We start from the raw sequence: 21,765 nt of genomic DNA, 5'->3' as shown, positions 1-21,765 counted from the left end.
TACCGCACTCCGGACATTCAAAAATCTCATTGCTTTGTTGCCTCTTTACTTTTTGGTTGTCGCTGTTAACTGAGTTTACGATTCTTCTCCATTGAGTTCTATTATGAACTGCTTCTTCCCAATGATTCTGCATGTTAATCCCCTTTAAGTTTTCGTGGAGAATGTCCTTGTACCTTTTAAATTGCCTACCCGGCCTCCTCTTACCGTCTACAAGCTCACCGTAAAGCAGAGATTTTGGTATGCGGTTTTCTTGCATTCTGCGTACGTGACCAGTCCATCTTAAGCGGGATTTTGTAACCATGACTTCAATACTCTCGCAGTTAGCTTTTTCAAGTACCGATACGTTTGAGACATGATGGAACCACCGGATTCTTAAGAGCTGTCTAAGGTGTCTCTGTTGCAACCTGTTTAATGCGTTCATGTGTTGGCGGTACGGCACCCAAGTTTCGCTCCCATATAACATGGTGGGGATTATAATTGCTCGGTACACTGCAAGATTCTTGCAATTTTTTTATTGCAACTTTTTTTTGTACTCTAGTCATGATTGTAGAAAACCCTGTCTTTTAATTTCCAGAATGCTCTTGAGGCGCTGCTAATCCTGTGCCGAATTTCAGAGTCGATATTGGCCTTTTCGGAAATCAAACTGCCGAGGTAATTAATAACTTCCGCTACATATTCCTATAGTTCTTCTCCGATTTTTATAGCATTGTTATGATCTTCCGGGGGAGTGCACATGATTTTGGTTTTGTCGATGTTTAGCTTAAGGTCCAAAGCCTCGTATGCCCAGGTATATATATTCAATGTTTCTTGTAATTGTTGTAACGTGTTTACAACTAGAGCGCAGTCATCAGCGTACTGAAGTTCTGTGATTAATTTTGTATGTGTTTTTGCTCTGAGTTTTTTTATGTTGAACAGACCACCGTCATATCTGTATCTAATGCCCAATCCTCTCTCCTGGAGTTTGCTGTCCACTATAATAGAGAGCGCTGCCATGAATATGTTGAATAGGAGAGGCGCTAAGACACATCCCTGCCTAACTCCTGTATTTGTCAGGGTGGTCTCAGTGATCCATGATGTGACACTCTTGACTGGTTGTTGTTATGGAGGCTTTTACACACGGTAAGAAATTTGTTGGGTACTCCGAAATTTTTCATAATTGCCCAAAGTGCATCTCTGTTCACAGAGTCAAAGGCCTTTGTTAGATCGATGAATACAACATAAAGTTTAGACTACTGCTCTTTTACTTTTTCCTGTAACTGGCGGATGGAAAAGATAGAATCGACGGTGCCGCGGTTGGTACGAAAACCCGTTTGTGATTCTGGAAGGATTTTTTCTATATGTGGGTGCAGGCGATTTGACATAATTTTTGCAAGAATTTTTCCTCCGATAGCCAATAGTGCAATTCCCCGGTAATTTCCGCAGTCTGATGCACTTCCTTTGTTCTTAAATATATTCACTATATTCGCGTTGCAAAAGTCCTGAGGTACCTCTCCGCTTTCCCATATGACATCGAAGAGAGCCTTAAGATGACCAATAAGTTCTTTACTTGTACACTTATAGATTTCCGCCGGGATCGCGTCACAGCCAGCTGATTTGTTGTTTTTAAGCTGTTTTATGGATGCCATTATTTCCTGTTCTGTTATTGAACACATCTTTATGATCTTTTACATCGAGGTATATCTAATACATCGAGGTTGTTATACTGAGGTATTGTGTTTAGTGCTTCTATATTGGGGTTATTTTCTTGGTTAAGGATATGGCTGTAATGCTCTTTCCAGCGGTTTCTAATTTGCTCTTCCTCTTTTAGGAGCTCGCCATTTTGCGCCATGATTGGGCAGTTTACATTCTTGGTCGGGCCGTATACTTCTTTTACAGCCTTCGAAGAATTTACAATAAACGTGATGCGTGGCGTACTCTTGAATCTGATTAGCCTTTTGTGACAACCAATCATCCTTTAATTAGCGCAGATTTCTTCGAAGCGTGTTGTTGGCTGCTTTAAAGTTGTCTACCAGCCTTGGATTGTGTGGATTTGCAGTGACTGCTTGATATGCTCTATGCTTTTGTTCCAATAAGGTCTGTATATGAGGTTGATTTTCGTTAAACCAGTCTGGTTGTTTCTTTTTTGTTGGCCTTTCCCAGTACTGCTTCGCTAGTTTTATGAATCGCATCCCTTAATTGTGTCCAACCTTGTTCAGCTTTCAAGATTGAGATTGAAGTTATCGGTAGAAGTGAATCTTTGATGGCTTTCCGGAGGGCGTTGGCGGTATTTTTGGTCTCTAGACCCCGTACGTTCCATCTGGTCATGTTGTTTTGCTTTTTACAGTGTGGATGTTTGGGTTTTAACTGGATTTTTATTTTTGAAATTAAAAGTCGGTGGGTGGTCAGTGCCGCATTCGGCATCTACTCTGGCTTTTGTGACTCTGACATCTTTTAGATGCGTCCTTCGAACGATTACGTGGTCCAATTGATAGTAACCAGTAACCTGATCTGGGATGTTTCCAGGTACCTTTAAACTTGTCCTTCAACATGAACCACGTATTGGTGATGCATAGATTATACTCTGTGCATGTTGTTAATAGGCGTTCACCATTGCTATTTACGTTTCCCATTCCATGTCTTCCCAATACGTCAGGCCATATTTCCTGTTGTCTACCGACACGAGCATTAAAGTCACCTAGCAAAATGATTCGTTCGTGCTTTGGAATTCGTTGGGGAGTATTTTGTAGAGCTTGGTAAAATTTATCCTTGTCCTCAATTTTAGCGTCTAGGGTGGGAGCGTAGGCACTAATGATGTTGACGTAAGATTTGTCTGATATGGGTTACCGTAGTGTCATAAGACGTTCGGAAACACCAATAGATACTTCTGTTAATTTGTTGGCGATTTCGTTTTTGATTGCAATGCCTACGCCATGAATTCTCCTGTGTGTTGCGGGGTGACCTTTCCAAAAGAAGGTGTAATGCTCCAGAACGAGACTACCCTCATCCGCGAAGCGGGTTTCGCTAAGAGCGGCAACGTCTATATTTAGTCGGTGGAGTTCCTGTGAGACCAATGCTGTTCTTCTCTCTGGTCGATTTGAATTTATCTTGTCCAGTAGAGTGCGAACATTGATGTTTTTGTTTCTCCGATGATACGCTCGAGTAGGCACCCCCTCCCGGAGATCCGATTGAGGGGGTATTTTACCTCCGGGTGATGATTTTATCCCACTCGAATGTTCCATCATTGATGTGTGTTAGCTGCGTGAAAAGGTTTAACTGTAACGGTTACGCTGCCGCACAGTTTTGGCTGCAACTGTAGCTCGGGATGACTATGACACAGTGAGGACCGCGACGATAGATCCCTTGTGGTACGTTCTCGGCCGGCTAGGAGTAGTTTACTACTCCTCTTCCCCAGAAAGATGGTAGGTCTGAGGATTGTATAAGGTTATACCCTTGTTTATATATTAATAGTTAGTCAATGAGCCTGTATAAGTCGATGCTGCCAACTGGTGGCAGAAATTAAAACGTAAAAAGGGGCGGAGACTATTGAATTTGGCAAAGAAGTAGGGACTAGGAATTCTTCGAATTTAATTCTGGCTATATGTATCGCTTCACTACCCCTTGCACCCCTTAAATTAACAAATGAAATACAACAATCCAAACATTGCCTTAATACATCGACAAACAAATTAAATACCTTAGAAGGGCCAGAGGTGTAACACAAAAAAAAGAGAAAGAATTAGAAACGATATAATAAGACAAAATTTACAAATTCAATCAATACAAGAATTTATAGCACAGCGACAATTGAGTTGGTGGTTGGTGGGGACATTAACCGACATTTACAAAATAATGAACAACGATATTCCAGTGAAGAAAACATAGGAGGCAAGGACTCGAGGCAGGAGAATAATAGAGGCAGACCAAAATAAACATGGAACAAAATAGTAGAAAGTATTTTGCAAAGAAAGGGAAGTACGTGGGCAAGAGCAAAACAATTGGCCAGACATAGGAAGAAATGGTCTGCATTTGTCTATGACAAGGAATCATGAATATGCATCCCAAACACCATTATGGGTAAAATGGGATTTTTACGTTATGTAAAGTACTTAAGTACTGTACGTCTACTGGATCTGTGTCTATAAAAGGAATTTCAAGAATGCAAACACAATATTGAAGCATATTGGAGTATGATTGACGATTGACGAGTTATGAAATGAATACTGATCTCATGATGAACGGTTATGGGGGCTTATTATGCAGTCAACCAAAACCGATATTAGCTAGTAGAGCTACATTTTAAGTAAAGATCAAAAAGGAAATTGAGATATACAATAAATAACTAATTTATAAAGTTTCTACAATAAGAAAAAAAAACTTTTTTTCTCTTAAATCATTCATATACATATTAGAGATATATTTTTTTACCTTCTCCGTTCTGACAAGTTTTAACTGTAAATACATATATTATTTTTGGCATGATATGCGTGCAAGGATATTCGGAGTCTGCTCGATTTAGCAATAGAGGTGTTAGCTGTTAGCTCTAAAGCACCATTTGAATGGTTTATTCGTGCGTGACTCTACATGCCTGGACTTTCTAACAATATTCGTATTAGCTTGTTCCTTATTCAATATTCAAACCGAGTCGGAGATTAGGTCTTTGTTCGTTAAAATAATGTTTGGCTATAGATATCATTGAAATGTTACTTAAAAGTTGATACATTATATTTAAAGCATTTTGTTACAAATATTATACTACTCTTCGAGTTTAATGGGGGCGTCTATTAATCTCTATATGAATCTCTCTAAATCTCACTTAGGGGAATTGCGGCATTTTTCACTTAATTTTTTTGGGTCAAAATTAAATGGGGTCAAAAAATAGTGTAAAACGTGAGAAAATCAGATTAAGGTGGGTGGACCATGGAAGGCCACTGTAACGAATAGATTTTTTATTAGTTCATTTACTGGATAAATAAAAGAAACAAATTATTAATTAACACTCTGTTTTATTGTGTATCATATACATTACTTTTTTTATTCTAGATGTAATCACTATTTATTAAACTTAACTTTTATTAAGCTCTTCCAAACGGCCTTGCAAGGAACAGGGCTCCATACAAGGCTACTATTATAAATCAGTCGTTCAACTTAAAACTAGAGTTGTAATAATCAAAATATCCGCTTTTAATAAAACTACATAAAAAAGTTTTTTACTTAAACGAAAAATTAAATGCTTAATATATTATGATCTTCTTTAAAAAACTCGAAACGAACATTCTTTGAACACAATTGAATAACTAAGAATATATTAATGGAAATTATTTAAAAATTTTAGTAATGAGCATAGATAGCATATCGAATAAGCATATCGATATCAAATAAGTTGTCAATGCATTTTAGAATGAAATTACAAAAAAATTACCTATTATGGCCTTCTTATTAAGGGTTAAAGTTAATAACCTGTAAGGCCAAAATGTTTTTAGCTAAAAACTTGAATAATCCTTATAAATAATAATATTATAAACATAAAACATTATTGTTTCAATTTTATATATATAAATTCGGGTCAGAACGTCCTACGACGTTGTCCGATGCCTAACTTCCACCCTGTGCGATTTTCCCATTGATCTTCGGTCAGATTTTTCTCGCTCATCGACCTTCTTATTCCTTCCATCCATGTTTTCTTGGGACGTACTCTTTTTCGTTTACCAGGTGGTATTCAATGAATGACTTGTTTTGGAATTCTTTCATTGTGCATTCTCTGAACGTGGCCGTGCCATATTAATTGTTTTTGTTCTATATCATTTATTATTGTTCCCTCTATTCACATCTGTTGTTTAATGTCTTCATTTCTGATCTTATCCCTCCGTTGTTTCAATTTTCCCGGTACGTATTTATAACTAAATACTAAGTGTTCATGTTTTCATGATTTGTAATTGTTCCTAGCAAGGCCAACCGTCAAATTTTTGATTGGCATTCTGGCATAAGAAACCACCGTCTTTCATGTAAATATGTAAACATATATTAATCCAAATGCCTAAAAACATTCATGGCGATTCCAACCGCCAACAGTAAGACACGTACAGACGAAGAACAGAAACTTGGGGTATTTTTTTGCCCGATGCACACCGATGCTAGGTTTATGTCATTGACGACATAAACCTAGCATCGGTGTCCACTGTCCACCAACTGAAATCGCCATGAATGTTTTTAGGCATTTGTATTAATATATGTTTTGGTGCCTGAAGAAGCGATAATAAAGTCGCGAAACGTCGCAAAAAACATAATTGTTTTCTTTCGAGCCTTCCCAAACACCCACGATTTTTTTGCGTAATAACTACTGGGAACTAACAATAATCATAGTAAAATATTATGGTAAATGTCAATAATCGTCATTTCCAACGACTTTTTTCCTATCATACGACAGATTCAGTACCTATAAAAAATATTTTTGTTGTTTATTCTATGTTTAACACGAATAAATGGTCAATACATAAACCCGGATTTTACACCCAAAGATATTTACGTCAAACGTATTAAAGATATTACACATTTTAATATGGCAACACTGTCGCTTTCACATCCACACCGTCTTCGATATGTCGGCCAAATTAGAGAAAATAAGTGTATTATATGCTTTAACCGTAAAACGATTGGTGTCTCCACCGTACAGCACTTGAGACTGACTATACTAGGCTTTACTAATATTTATACAAACATATTTTATTAATGAATCCAGCGAATTGATACACAAAATACAAATTTTTAAAGGTCTCACGTGAGATTAAAGAAGGGGGGAGGGGGTCGAGGCAAATATCACAAGGCGTGAAGGGGGTCAAGTCGACTGTCACCAAATCTCGTTTGGAGGAGAGTGGGGGTTTCGGCATTTTTCACTTAATTTTATTCGGTCAAAAAATAGTGCAAAATGTGGGAAAATCAGATTACTTTAAAATAAAACATGTTTCTAGACTAAAATATACTGTTAATCATAACGGCATATCTAAATAATCTCAAATATAGTTTGTCCAACGAGAGGAACCCCGACAGTGACATATGGGTCTTCAATTGATAGACTAATTGTTATTTCTGTAATTTTTTGGATGTCGTCGATCGAAATCTTCCCTTATTCGTTGGACTGACTATACTAGGCTTTACTAATCTTTACTAATCTTAATACATATAGACTGGGTATATAACTTGGTAATATTTGAGGGGCAGTTTCATCTCGTTGGAATTTGACTTTCGAAAAATCCGTTTGCCAAAAATAAGTTTTTTACGTCAAGCAGTTTAAGCAGAATCGTGGTTAATAAATTACCCAACTTTTCGTTTTTTTTTTAAAATTTCAAAATATGTAAAAAAACAAAATAAATTATGCGTGTCCAAGCGTTTTCCCGAAAGACTAGCCGTTTTTTAAATAACAAATATTGTAATATTTAAGGGGCGTTTCACCCTCTTGGAAGTTTAGATTCGAGAAACCCCGTCTTGTCGAACCTCTACACCCCACAGTCAATCCGTTTGCCAAAAATCAGCTTTAATCGTCAAGCAGTTTAAGCAGAATCGTGATTACTCAGTGGTCATATTTTATGAAACACCCTGTATAAATTTTTAAAAAATCTTAAAATATGTAAAACAACAAAATAAAATCTGTATACATGTTTAAGAGTTTTTCCGAAAAAAACGGTTTTTAAATAAAAAATTTTCTAATATTTGAGGGGTGGTTTCACCCACTTAGAATTCGAGTTTTGAAAAATCCCTTCTTATCGAACCTCGGCAGATTGTGTTTTTTAATAAATCCAACGGATTGATACTAAAAATACAAAATTTGAAAGGTTTCATGTGAGATTAAAGGAGAGGCGAAGAGGTGGAACCAAATCTCACAAGAGGGAAGGGGGGACCAAAAAATGCTCTAAAGCGCCTCACGTAATTAAGGGCGGCCGCTAAGTAATGCAACAAAAGACTCATTTGGTCATATTTTTAAATCATCAAAAAACACCAATATTTGCTTTGGTTCGGCACTCATGTTGGGGTTATTAAAATAAATCGAATGTGATCGAAAAAAAACGGCGTCAGCGATGGCTATGAAATGGACATCGCTGTCATTTTATATGTAAAATTATATGAGAAATGTTACTGATCGTCATTTCCAAGCCAACTGGACGACGTCTTTTGTCGATCATACGGTACATATTTGGTAATGGTCATAATAACTACGTAATGTAAAAGCAAGATCTTAAGAAATAATAATAAATTGTCCGAAATAAAAATGAATATACCGAATCATGGACTAATTTTTTTACAGCAGCGCTTTAGGCAAATTTCGCAGGATTTTCTCCAATTATCCTTCCTATCTTTTTGCCAGTGGCGCGGCAGTTGCGTTATAAGGTTCGGCACCCATTCCGAGGAATATATTAACTTAAAATAGTAGTCACAGAATTTAAATATTTTTCTTAAATTACTATTAATGTCATAACGTACGATATGAATAAGAATGAGTATTCTGTGACATTAAAAATAATATTTCAAAAAATATAAGGCAATGGAATTTCGAAAAACTGTGTGTGAGGAATGCAATAATGACGAAAGGCATTTTGAGGTTTTTTTGACACCCCCTCCCCCGCTGATGAGATATCGTAAGATTTGTGTGGACCTACTTTCCCTTCCATAATCACGCGTGACATCTTTCAAGTTTCTGTTGTGAGTAAAAACAAAAATAAAAATAATATGCTATATGCTGACAATACAGTAATCACTGACAATACAGTAATCATATCTGAAGACAAGGTAACTTACAAAAGCTTCTACATATATAAATTCCAACAACCGCAAAACTATTTGATATGCGTAAAAATAAAAATATCAAAAATCATAGAACGACTGATGTCATTTAAATATCTAGGGGCAAATATAACAAGCACTAGGAATCTCAAGGAGAAAGTAAAAACCCAAACAACACAAGCATCATTAAAATCAGGATATCTAAGGGATATAATTTGGCGAAATAAATATATGAGTGTCAGAAGCAAAGTTAGAATTTATTAGGCTTGCGTGAGACCGGTTATGATATGCGCGATAGAAACTAGAGCGGAGAACACAATAACAACACAGCTCCTAAAAACAACAGAAATGCGAACACTTAGATCAATTACAGCATATTATCTTATATCCTGCTGGCAAGCGAAACCTTGGGTCGGCGTTTACATGTATAGGAGTGAATCGCTATGGCAATCTAGTAAGTCGGAGAGAGCAAAAGTTCGAAGTATTTATTACATAACCACTTAATCTGACGCTAGATTCCATGCGCTTGGAAAAATACTTGCCTTCTGACTTTATTCAGTACCTACATCTTATTTTGCTAAGCGTGTTAACCGTACTCTTCGTACACACGAAAATCGGCCCCCAACACCAGAAATGCCAGCCTAGTATGACCGAAAAACCCAAGGACTTCAGACCTATTAGCCTATCATCGTTTCTACTGAAAACACTAGAGAGGCTGATAGATCTACATATTAAGGAGACTACAGATATTGAGAAGCAATGTGCTGCGCAACACGCATACCTTAAAGGTAAGTCAGTCGAAAGTGCTCTGCATTCGGTAGTAGGTACAATTGAAAAATCCCTCAGGGATAAGGAATACACATTAGTGGCTTTCTTAGACATAGAGGGTGCTTTCAATAATGTAAAGACAGAGGCGATCAAAAAGCCATGGAGGAACTAAAGGTAGAGCAATTAACCATCAACTGGGTGTTAGAAATGCTAGAGAACAGGACTATCACATCGGAGATGGGAAACAGCTCAGCCAAAAAGTGTGCAACAAGAGGCACGCCACAAGGAGGGGTATTATCACCTCTGCTGTGGCTGATTGTAATGAACCCGATCCTGACCTCTCTGACAATGAAGGGAATTAGGATAAAGGCATATGCAGACGACGTGGTAATATTGATCGTTGGCAAAGACTTGCAGACGATCAGTGACATCATGGAATCTGCTCTGAAGAAGTTAACGGAATGGGCAAAAGGAATGGTTTGGGCATCAACCCAGACAAAACCGAGCTCATTCTGTTTACAAGAAAATACAAGATACCCAAGTTCACGCTACCAAAGCTGGAAGGGAAGACACTTGTACTTGCTAAGGAGACAAAATATTTAGGAATCATTCTGGACTCGAAGCTTTCCCTGGAAAAGGCGAACACGGAGGAAAGGATGATAAAGGGAATAAATGCATTCTATGCATGTAAAAACTATTTGGAAAGAGATGGGGTCTGCAACCGTACATTATACACTGGATGTACACTGCTATAGTTCGACCAATCATCACTTATGGAGCACTAGTATGGTGGGAAGCGGTACTTAAAGAGACTAAGAAAAAGCCTCACCAAAAAGTACAGCGATTAGCAGCTCTAGGTACAACTGAGCAAGGGAACAACACAGCGCAAGCTGCGCTAGAAGCAATTCTGGACTTGCAATCAATCGACTGGCTCGTAAAGGATCTGGCCGCTAAGGGTGCCCTAAGATTAAGGGAATCCAATCTGTGGAACCAGACCAACTACGGTCACTGAGGATATTGCCAGTGATAGAAAATCATGGTGAACCGAGTCCACATCTGCTAGACCAGAAAACGGACTATATGCTCACCAAACATGATTTTGGAGAAAAGATAAGAATTCGCATTCCGACAAGAGAAGAATGGGAAAGCAACCGAGTAATGAACACTCAAGAGATAGCAGTCTACACAGATGCTTCCGCAAATTCAGGGGGCACAGGTGTGGGCATCTTCTCAGAGAAACTAGACATCCGACGATCTTTGAGGCTATCGGATGGCTGTAATGTTCTACAAGCAGAGGTTTACGCCATAAAGGAAGCGGCTAGTTGTATACGAGAGAAAATTGCTGATAGACCAATAGGGGATATAGTGATATACTCTGACAGCTTGCCCGCATTAAGAAGCATCACCATGCAATCAGTGAGATCGAAAACTGTGATGGAATGCCGAGAAGCACTGTCCTGGCTGCGTCGGGGTGGGGCTACTCTGTGCTGGGTGCCAGGCCACAGCAATGTGGTGGGCAATCAGGAAGCAGACAGACTCGCCAAAGACGGGGCCAGGGGAGAGGCCGTGGCAGATGACCCACCACTTTTGACGATCAACACACTGAAGGAGGCTATAGGAACTGCCATCAAGGCCAAGCAGCAAGAGACGTGGCAACACCGTGAGGACTGTGCTACAGCTCGAAGACTATGGCCAGTGGTAGATAGCAAAAAGACAAAACAGCTACTAGAGCATAAAAAGGACCTAGTACGCATAATTGTAGGTGTCGTCACTGGAAACTGTTCCACGGGGGTAAACCTCGTAAGATGGAAAGTTTCCGACGACGACTACTGCAGAGAATGCGGAGAGGAAGAAGAAACCATAGAGCACCTGCTGTGCCACTGTCCGGCACTGGAATACCGACGCATTAAAACTTTAGGGCAAGGTTTTTTGGAGGGACTAGAGGAAGCAGCAGAAGCCAACATCAGCGACATCGGGAACTTTGCAAAGAGCTGGAAGTGCTTTAACGCAAAGAAAGAATGAGAGGAAGGTTTGGTAAAACAATACAGGGGTATCGCAATGGGCCCAAGGCCTCCGAGTGAGGGATCAAATATGATCCCAAACCCCAGCAACCTAACCTAACCTAACCTATGACCGAAAAAGAAGTGAGGAATATAGGAGAAACATGTGAAATACAGGATGTACTAAAATGGACAAGAAACAGGAGAAGAGAGTGGAGAGACCATGTGGACAGAATGCCAAACGACCGGTTAGCGAAAATTGCTAAGGAGAAACAACCTAACACGCCTTGGCCGCCTGGACTATCACCTATAAGATGGTATGAAAGCTGGTCTTCATGTGAAATTACAACTGTTTTTAGGAAACCCTTGAAGAAAACACAAAACTTGGTTCTAACGTACCAGGGGGGTGACAGTGAAATAGGAAAATTGGAAACAGTCATTAGTATCATTCCTGTCATTCTCCTGACGACAAGTATGGCCGCCTAGACAAGGACAGCCAATGACTAAAGAATCCAAGGACAAATAACACCCGAGAGCAAATTGTGACGATGACACCAAACAGTGCCGTGGCACATATTTTTCTTAACCTAGCTGTTTGAAGCAATATTTATATTTTTTAATAAATGTTTTGGCTACGCCTATGGTGTATCATCCTAATTAATTACGAAAAAAACGTATTAAAATGTTAACAAAAGGTACAAAACTAGTATCGACGTATAGCACATATCAAGTACATATAGAAGTTAATTGAAATTGAAGAATAATTATCGAATTCAATAAGAAAACGCTAAAAAGTTGGAGTGGACTGTTTATTTACCTATGAAACGTAACTCCTGGCTCTTTCTTATCGCTGCTGCTTTTACACTTGAAAGCTGAACAACTAATCACCATTGTAATAAAGTTTATACAAAGTTTACTACACACAAACTATTAAAAATCGCTAAAATTGTCGCTGGTGAGCAAATGATGACTCATTGTTTGCCACCAAAACAAAAAAAAAAGGTCACAAATTCTGCTGCAGCCCGTATAGGGGCGTTACATGTCCTTATATTCTTTAATCATTGAGGACAGCAATGTTTCTGTCTAACTATTGCCTAACTTCACAGGTTAGAATTGACAGATTTCAGTTTCAAAGACAACTTAAGATTTGTTCTAGAACAAATTAGAAAATATTCGACGCCATTTTAATTCATTCCGTTTAGTTTCGTTTTGGAAGTTCAATTTAATATTTCGGGTGAAATTTATAAATATAAAGGTAATAAAGTATATAATAGTAAGTATATATATATATATATATATATATATATATATATATATATATATATATATATATATATATATATATAGAGAAAATGACGTTTCTGCAGTAGTAGGTATGTCCTATGTATATGAAAAATAGGTAGTAAATAAACACTGTTTTTACATTTTTAGATGCAAGAAAATGGTGTTATAATCTCTTTGATCGGCGATTTTTTTGAAAATGGAAACAATTTACAGCAAGGTAAGATCATTTTTAACTATAGCCAATATTAGTTATCTCCAGTATGTGCGATTTATTGTCAGTAATGCAATAAATCGGACTGATAATCTGATTATGTTATCCGACTAAAAGTCTCTTTTTGTTTCTTGTTGATTTATAAGCCAGGTCTCTTTGGGAATAATGGACGCTTTTTTTAAACAGTATATTTATATTTTATACCTATTGACATTTTTACATTGTTAATTTTAGTATAAAAAAATTGTTTTTCTGTTTTTAGGTTTTTGTATAAGGCTCCCGTTTTCATGTTCCTGTCCCAGTTTTCTGTCCCTGATGGCTGTGAGTACGTGTATTTATTTACAAATTACTGTAAGTCATGCTTATACCTTACTAATTTACGTTAAAATTCCATATAATTATGTAATTACTGTGGAGATCATTCAATTCCTTATTTTTTATATTTATTTAGTCACGTTGTCTCATATTTCAAATAAATATGTTAGAATAAAATTTTGTTTTGTTTTATTTATGATAAGAAAGAGTACAAAATATATTTAAACTAAAAGAGGGCCCGCCATTGAATAACCGGAAACGGAAATAAAAATGAAGCCATCATGTCAACCTGTCAATTGGAAAATTAGTTCTCCAGACAACGAAGGCTTTCGGTGGCGTATCGTGTTTCCACGATTTAACACAGAGTTGACCTTTGAGTTGACACTTTCTGTTCTAACGTACAAAGAAGAAGAAGCAGATTGTATTCTAAAATCACAGTGTTGACATTAAATAATACTTAAATGAGAATTATTAAAAATAATTAAAAAAAAAAAGGAATTCTAATTGAGTCCATGGAGACTAGTGTACGGTCCAATTCATGTGATTTTTATCTCTCCGAAAAATTCTATATGGGTATTTCGCCACTGCAAGAAAATCTACAAAATAAAATAGTTATTTTTTGTAAACACTTCTGGCGTTAATCCCAAACGGAAACTACTTGTCAGAAGTTAGGTTTACAGATATACAAATTTGTCAAACGAACAAAAAAATGCTTAACGTTTCGGAAAGTTTATCTCTTTCCGTCGTCGGAAGCAAAAAATACCAATAGTAAAGAAAAAAACTATTTAAAATATTTAAATTCAACTATTCGAGAACACTTTAGTTTTTTTAAAACAGATACGTTTACAAAAACCGTTGATGTTCTGTTAAAATGAAATTATCAAGTTAAACTTCAAAATTAACAATTACTACCTGATAACAATTACTTAATAAGATAAAACCAAAAAGCCCCAACCTTTCTGTATGACTATTTTTAATTTTTACGTATGTTATGTTCTTTAAAATCTAAGAAGCGATTGCCATACATTACTAACATCTACAGATGCATGAGCAATACATTTATTAAATTGTATTAAAAAACCTTCTTTTATTTTTCTTTTCGAGGCTATCGCTTCTTTCAATATAATTTTGGCGTTATTAAAATTTATTCTGTGCCCTGTAAAAAAAATTAAAAAAAATATAATGAAAGAAGAGATAGCCTTTAAAAGAAAAATAAAAGAGGCTTTAAAAAATACAATCTAATAAAAATAAATGTATTGCTCATGCATCTGTAGATGTTATTAATGTATGGCAATCGCTTCTTAGATTTTAAAGAACATAACATAAATAAACATAACATACGTAAAAATTAAAAAAATAATCATACAGAAAGTTTGGGGCTTTTTGGTTTTATCTTATTAAGTAATTGTTATCAGGTAGTAATTATTAATTTTCAAGTTTAACTTGATATAATGTCACTTTAACAGAACGTCAACGGTTTTTATAGACGTATCTATTTTAAAAAAACTAAAATGTTCTCGAATAGTTGAATTTAAATATTTTAAATAGTTTTTTCTTTATTATTTGTATTTTTTTTTTGCTTCCGACGACGAAAAGAGATAAACTTTCCGAAACGTTAAGCATTTTTTTGTTCGTTTGACAAATTTGTATATCTGTCATCTGTAAACCTAACTTCTGACAAGTAGTTTGCGTTTGGGATTAACACAGAAGTATTTAGGAAAACTAACTATTTTATTTTGTAGATTTTCTTGCAGTGGCGAAATACCCACATAGAATTTTTTGGAGAAATGATTCCGCCACATAGGTATACACATTTTTTATGTGATTTTTAGTAAAACCGTCTGCTCTGATTTAGCTATTCTAAACCGTTATTACATGCGCACAGAAGTTCGGTGGCTCGTCTTTTGAAATTTAAACTGCGTTTCATAATTTTTCCACCAATAAAGAATCGGGGATGAAAAGCCCATGATACGCCGCTGGTCGTTCCGCTTAGCCAAATCGCTGGCCTATATTCAGCGTCACACTTTCCAGAAATTGGGTCAATCTAATGACGTCAAATTCTTATCCTACCCACTTCAACTGGAGAACTTATTAAAGTTTAAACAAAAGCGAACCTGGGCCACCTGATGCCTTTATGTCCTGATGCCATTATGTTGTTTACTGACGTTTTCAGGTAAAGTAAGCGAATATTAAATTCATAATAAAACTATATAGCTAGAGCAGTGTATAAATGTTTAGAGCTGATTAAATAATTGTTCACCTATATTATTTATATTATACAGGGTGGCGCACCTCATTCGCCTCGGTTGATTATACGAAACCGTAATGATGCAGAAGCAAAATATTTTATGGATATATGTGGGGAGGCAAAGTGCACAATTTAAAATTATTTTGAAATATACAGGGTGTTTCAGAACTAAAATCCATACCAAAGTTATATTTTTTATGAAACACCCGGTATTTTATTTCATTTTTGGATTCTTGGGCCGAAAAAAGGCATATTTTATAGGGTTAAATATGTTTAAAATCTTTGGTTTTTGAGATATTTAAAGATTTTTAAATATGCATTCTTTAATAAAAAACGTTTTTCAACACCTTGTACATTACTTTTCAGCATTAATTTTTACGAATGGATCTGTTACTAGTGATTTTATTTTGTGAGTTGAAGAAGGTGAAGAGAAAATTGCTTCTTGGCCTCAAGGACTTATACTGAAAGATATCCAAATAGTAATCTTCCTGATTAGCGTTCCTTTGAAAAACTACTAGTCCTATTTCGGGGAGCTGGTAGGATGGTTTATAAAAAACCTGTCATTAGAAGAGAAGAAAATGAATTTGTCGTAAATGGCTCTTTTATATAAAATCCATGTATCTACAAGTCATCGTAAAATAAATCATAGAAAAACTTCTTTGATGGAATTTGTTTTTCTTGATAGAATAATAAATACATATTTAATAAATATTATTTATTAAACTATTAATAGGGGTAAATTAAATAAAAGTAAACTGGGGGTATAAATTTAAATAAAGTCCATAAACTAATTTAGATTTTGAAAATAGCCATAGATAAATGCAACAAGTTTAGATTGGAAAGCCCGTAACTACTTGTCCTATTTCGGAGAGCTGGTAGGATGGTTTGTAAAAAACCTGTCATTAGAGGAGAAGAAAATGAATTTGTCGTAAATGGCTCTTTTATATAAAATCCATGTATCTACAAGTCATCGTAAAATAAATCATAGAAAAACTTCTTTGATGGAATTTGTTTTTCTTGATAGAATAATAAATACATATTTAATAAATATTATTTATTAAACTATTAATAGGGGTAAATTAAATAAAAGTAAACTGGTATAAATTTAAATAAAGTCCATAAACTAATTTAGATTTTGAAAATAGCCATAGATAAATGCAACAAGTTTAGATTGGAAAGCCCGTAAAAATTTTAGGTCGCGAAATTATTTTGGGTCGCGACCGTTATATGCGATCTGGCGCTGCTACAGCGGTCGCTAAGAACAACGGCAAACAAAAACAGAAGTAATTTTCTCTTGTCAAAGTCAGAATCTTCAAAAATCATAATAATCTTTCAAAATCTAAACCGCTCTTATTTAAGAAATTCCGAAAAGTGTTTATAGCGTCCATTTTCAAAGTAATTATTGCTATCTTGTGAGTTTAATTCAAGTTTTATTTACTCCAACCGGTGATAATTGTGAAAAGGTGGCATTAAAAACTTAAAAAGCTGTGCTGTGAACTGTGAACTGCAAAAACCATCGTGGATCGTGGCATAACGTCAGTTTGCAATGTTTCATAGGTATTTCATACATGCGTCCTTATATAAAATAAAGTTTCTTGTATGCAACACACTGTATTTTATTTATAAAATTAAACGAAAATAAGAGTAAATTTGAATAAACAATATTTGGCGATATAATTCCGGAAAAAGCCGAACCGCTCCGAAATTTTCAAAAGTTTTGGGTCGCGACCGTTGCCAGAATAGAGCCAAATAGTGTTTACATTGTCCTTATGGGCACTTTCCAATCTAAACTTGTTTCATTTATCTATGAAAATAGCTACTAACTGTCACTAGAAACTTGCCATGACGACAATAGCCTTCTGGGTTGTCATTTTATTGAAAAATTGCTCTTATTCAAAATCTGAGCTAGATAGATATAGGAAACCCTAATAAAGTTTGAAAGAGCATTTGAATCCGCTTCGATTTATTTTAAAAATACAGGGTGTTATATTTGAAATAACGTTTAAAAGTTTATGTTAAATAAATATTTAAAATAGACCAGCAATTTTTTATACCCCTGTATACTTTAAACGTAGCAATCAAATTTTTTAGTAAAGTTTATTTCTTTGGCTTAAAAGTCAGCACAAAAATTAATTCTGAAAATCAATGTACAGGGTGGGTCAAATTGGACGCTTATAAAAGGAAACACCCTTTTCTATAGGAGATAAACGAAAACTAATATAAAAGACTGGAGCTCAATTTTTATCAAAACATGATGGTGAAAACCGCACATCGATATCTGTTGCCGTTTCGGAGTTACCTACGGGGTGTTTTTCAAAAATGTGCATTTTTAACAAATCGCTGTAACTTTTTTTCTATGAAAAATTTTGTATTTTTGTGAAAACATTTTCACCTTTTTGCACCTTTCTACGTAGAATTTAATGGTTTAAGTGTATTTTTTTTTTTAAATTAATAATTTAAGAGTTATCAATAGAAAAATTGATTTTTTTTGTTTGGGACACCCTGTATATTTTTAATTTATTAAAAAGAATTTAAAATTACCTTTCCAAAAATATAGCACACTTGATATTTTGTCCCCTTCCAAATACAGAGTTTTCAGGGGCTGATACAGAAATTTATTTTAGGGGGGGCCCAAAAAAATGTAATGTAGAATATGCTTTTTAGAGCGCCATTGTTAACCCAAAAACCTAATATTTAGCCCAATTTATAGATTTTAGGGGGGGGCTTGGCCCCCCGCTCTGTATCCGCCACAGAGAGTTTTTATAAGTTCGCCACTTTTAACTAGTAGGTCTTACACGATTGATAAAAATTGAGCAGACACCAGTAGTAGTTTTTGTCTATCTCGAAAAGGGTGCTCATATCATAGAAAAGGGTGCTCCTTTAAAAGCGTCGAATTTGACCCACCCTGTATACAGGGCGTTGACAATCTTTTTTATTATAGCATGCATCTTTAAATAACTCAAAAGCCAAAGCTTGTAAACATATTTAACCTTTATAATTAATTCCTTATTTTGTGTCCACACATTTTGTGATCCAAATATAAAATAAAATACTGGGTGTTCCATAAGAAAAAATATAACTTTGGTGTGGATCTTAGTTCTGCCATACCCTGTATGTTTCAAAATAATTTTAAATTATGCACATTGTCTTCCCACATATACCCATAAAATATTTTGTTTCTAGGTACATCTTTCCGTTTTCGTATAATCAACCGAAGCGAATGAGGTGCGCCACCCTGTATAATATAAATAATATAGATGAACAATTATTTAATCAGCTCTAAACATTTATAAAGTATATTTCTTAAGTAGACTAAACAATTTAGGGTGAGATTCCTCATACGATTTTAAGAAAAAAGCTGATATGAACATGTGATCTAAATTACTTCTTCCTTGAGTGTTAAAAATAATGTGGTAATTTTTTGTTCTTATATAGATGAAATTGCGTTCCCAGGTAAGACCAAAAATAAATACGAGTTGATAAAGACGAAAATACACGTGGAAACGTCGCCAATTTTTTTAAATAAAAGATTATTTCCTACAAAAAATTTAAATAATCGATTAATTATTAAGAAAAACTTAAGACATCAATCTTGTTAAAAAAGGACCAAGAAAAAAAATTGGCGCCGGGAGGCACGTATAGTCGCCCATACTAAAATATGTTAATAAAAAGTTGGTAGACACTTCCTTTAGTTTCAAAGTAAAGGAATTTTTCCAATTTTGGTCGGCGGTTATTTCCCCTAGCCACCTGGGGTCGCGTCCGATGGGAGTTTGGAGTTCTCCACACGGATTTTCTCATAAACGGACTACGGAAACACGGAATATCTCAACAACTGCGACTTTGACTGATTTTGATGTTATTAAAAATTTTGTTGCAAATATTATTCCTAATCTTAAATTGAAAACCGCGTTTCGCTAGCCACTGTAATTTTGGAGTTACGATTTTTTCAAATTTTTAACCCCCTCCCATACCCCTTACCAAAGGCAAAAAAGGCTTGCTATGCTCTATGGGCATGCCGCCGAATTTGTGGTAGAAACTGGGGATTAAACCCCAAAAATATGTACTGGCTATACGTGACAGCCATCAGACCTATTATCACGTATGGCGCAGTTGCCTGGTGGCAGAAAGCCAACCAAACAACGGCAAAGAATAAACTGTCAAAATTACAACGACAAGCATGCTTAGCGGTGACTGGTGCCTTTCATTCTACGCCGTCAAAAGCTATGGAAACCCTACTCGACTTACCTCCTCTTCAAATTATTTTGGAGAGGGAGGCGAGATGGGCTACATATAGGTTTCTAAATATGGCACGAGAGAGCCAAGGAACAATCATGTTCATACAAAACCGACTAGTAGACGAACTACAATCGGATGAGATTTTGGGAATGGTCTCAGATCTCACACCACCAATCCAACTCTTGACGCGCACCTACAACGTCCTGTTTCCGAATAGGGACGAATGGGATAAGCCGAGAAACGGCTTATTATTTGTGGAAATGTGTTGGTACACGGACGGATCCAAAAACGATAAAGGATCTGGCGCAGGAATCTACAGCAGCAGTCCAAAGACTGAGATCTACCAGAGTCTTGGAAAACACACCACTATTTTCCAAGCTGAGCTATATGCGATTGAAACCTGTGTGCAACTGCTGGTAGAACAGCAATACACCGGGAAAACAATAAGCATATTTTCGGATAGTCAAGCCGCGTTGAAAGCACTTGAGGCAACGAAAAGTACGTCCAAGACGATTCTTCATTGTAAGAAACTACTCAATATATTAGGAGATGTAAAGTGTCGTCCTCAATATATTAGGAGACTGTAAAGTGTCGCTAATATGGATACCGGGACATGTCGGCCTAGAGGGAAATGAACGTGCTGATTCCCTCGCTAAAACTGGTGCAGGCTCGCCATTCGTGGGCCCAGAACCGACATTAGCGTACCAAAAAATCTCGCAAGAGATAGGCTCTGTGAATGGGTTAGGGGTGTAACGCTTCGGGACTGGTATGACAGTCCCGGAATGGAACATGCCAAAACAATCCTAGCAGGGCCATCCAAACGTAGAACAGATGAACTCCTAAAGGCTGGTAGGAACGGAGCGCGTACGCTTACTGCAGTATACACGGGCCACTGCCGGCTGAGATCACACCTACAGAGGATGGGATTGGTGGAAGACGCCGAATGCCGACTCTGTATGGAAGATGACGAAACAATGAAGCACGTTATGTGTACCTGCCCGCTGGGGCAGGACCAGGTTTGAGGTGTTTGGCAAACCCACGCTAGACTTATCAGACCTAGAAGACATATCACCCTCGGACATAACGGCCTATGTTAAAAGGCTGGGTCTTGAGGGCGAACTTTAATGCTCTTTTTCTATTAAAGAGCTTGTAGAAACTGAGCCACAATAGGCCCTCGCGGCCTCAGTGGAGGGTCCCACCTGGAACTCACTCTTAGTAAAATACAAAATACCCCTTACCAACCCCCACCCCCACCAAAAACTAATGGCCAGATTCTCGGGTGCCACAGTATTTTTGTGCCAAATTTGGTTAAAATCGGTTTAGCGGTTTTTGAGTTATCGTGTTATGGTGCGTCCAGACCTGAGAAGTCGAGTGCGAGACGAGCGCGAGACATTCCAAATTTGCGGTGTTTTTCAAAGGGTGGAACTTATAAACCACCCTATGGCTGTACTGAATTTGTAAGTTAGTCTCCAAGAAAAAGTTCATTGTTAACTAAAATTCCATTAATTGTGTGCAAACTTTAAAAAGAATTTTCGGCAGCTGAACTACGGTAACTCCCTGCTTAGTTTCGAATTCATCTGTCGGCAAGTTTTAGAGCTTAAACTGAGAATATTCAATTAGATCAAAGTTCAAGCCGAGAAATAAGACTTCTGAAATTTCTGTTAAAACTATTTAATACAAAGTTTATGCAGAACTGTTTATGCGCTTACATGATCGCAGAGGTAAAGAAGTTTCGTCAAACTACTGAGTGAAAAAATATATATTTCTGTGACTTTTTACGTAAAAAACGTGTCTTGGTAAAAAGCGCTACGAGCAACCGTTCTCAAGATATTTAGAATGGAAATAGTCAATACATGCCATTATTGATAAAAACACATTGAGTATATAGATAGTCATGTGACTGAAATAATAAATTTGTGAAATTTTTACTGTTAAAAGAAGTCAGTGATGTA

This window comes from Sitophilus oryzae, unplaced genomic scaffold (genome assembly GCF_002938485.1).
Source record: "Sitophilus oryzae breed Bouriz unplaced genomic scaffold, Soryzae_2.0 scaffold_130_pilon_pilon, whole genome shotgun sequence".
In the NCBI taxonomy this organism is placed as follows: Eukaryota; Metazoa; Arthropoda; class Insecta; order Coleoptera; family Curculionidae; genus Sitophilus; species Sitophilus oryzae.
This window is presented reverse-complemented; position numbering follows the sequence as displayed.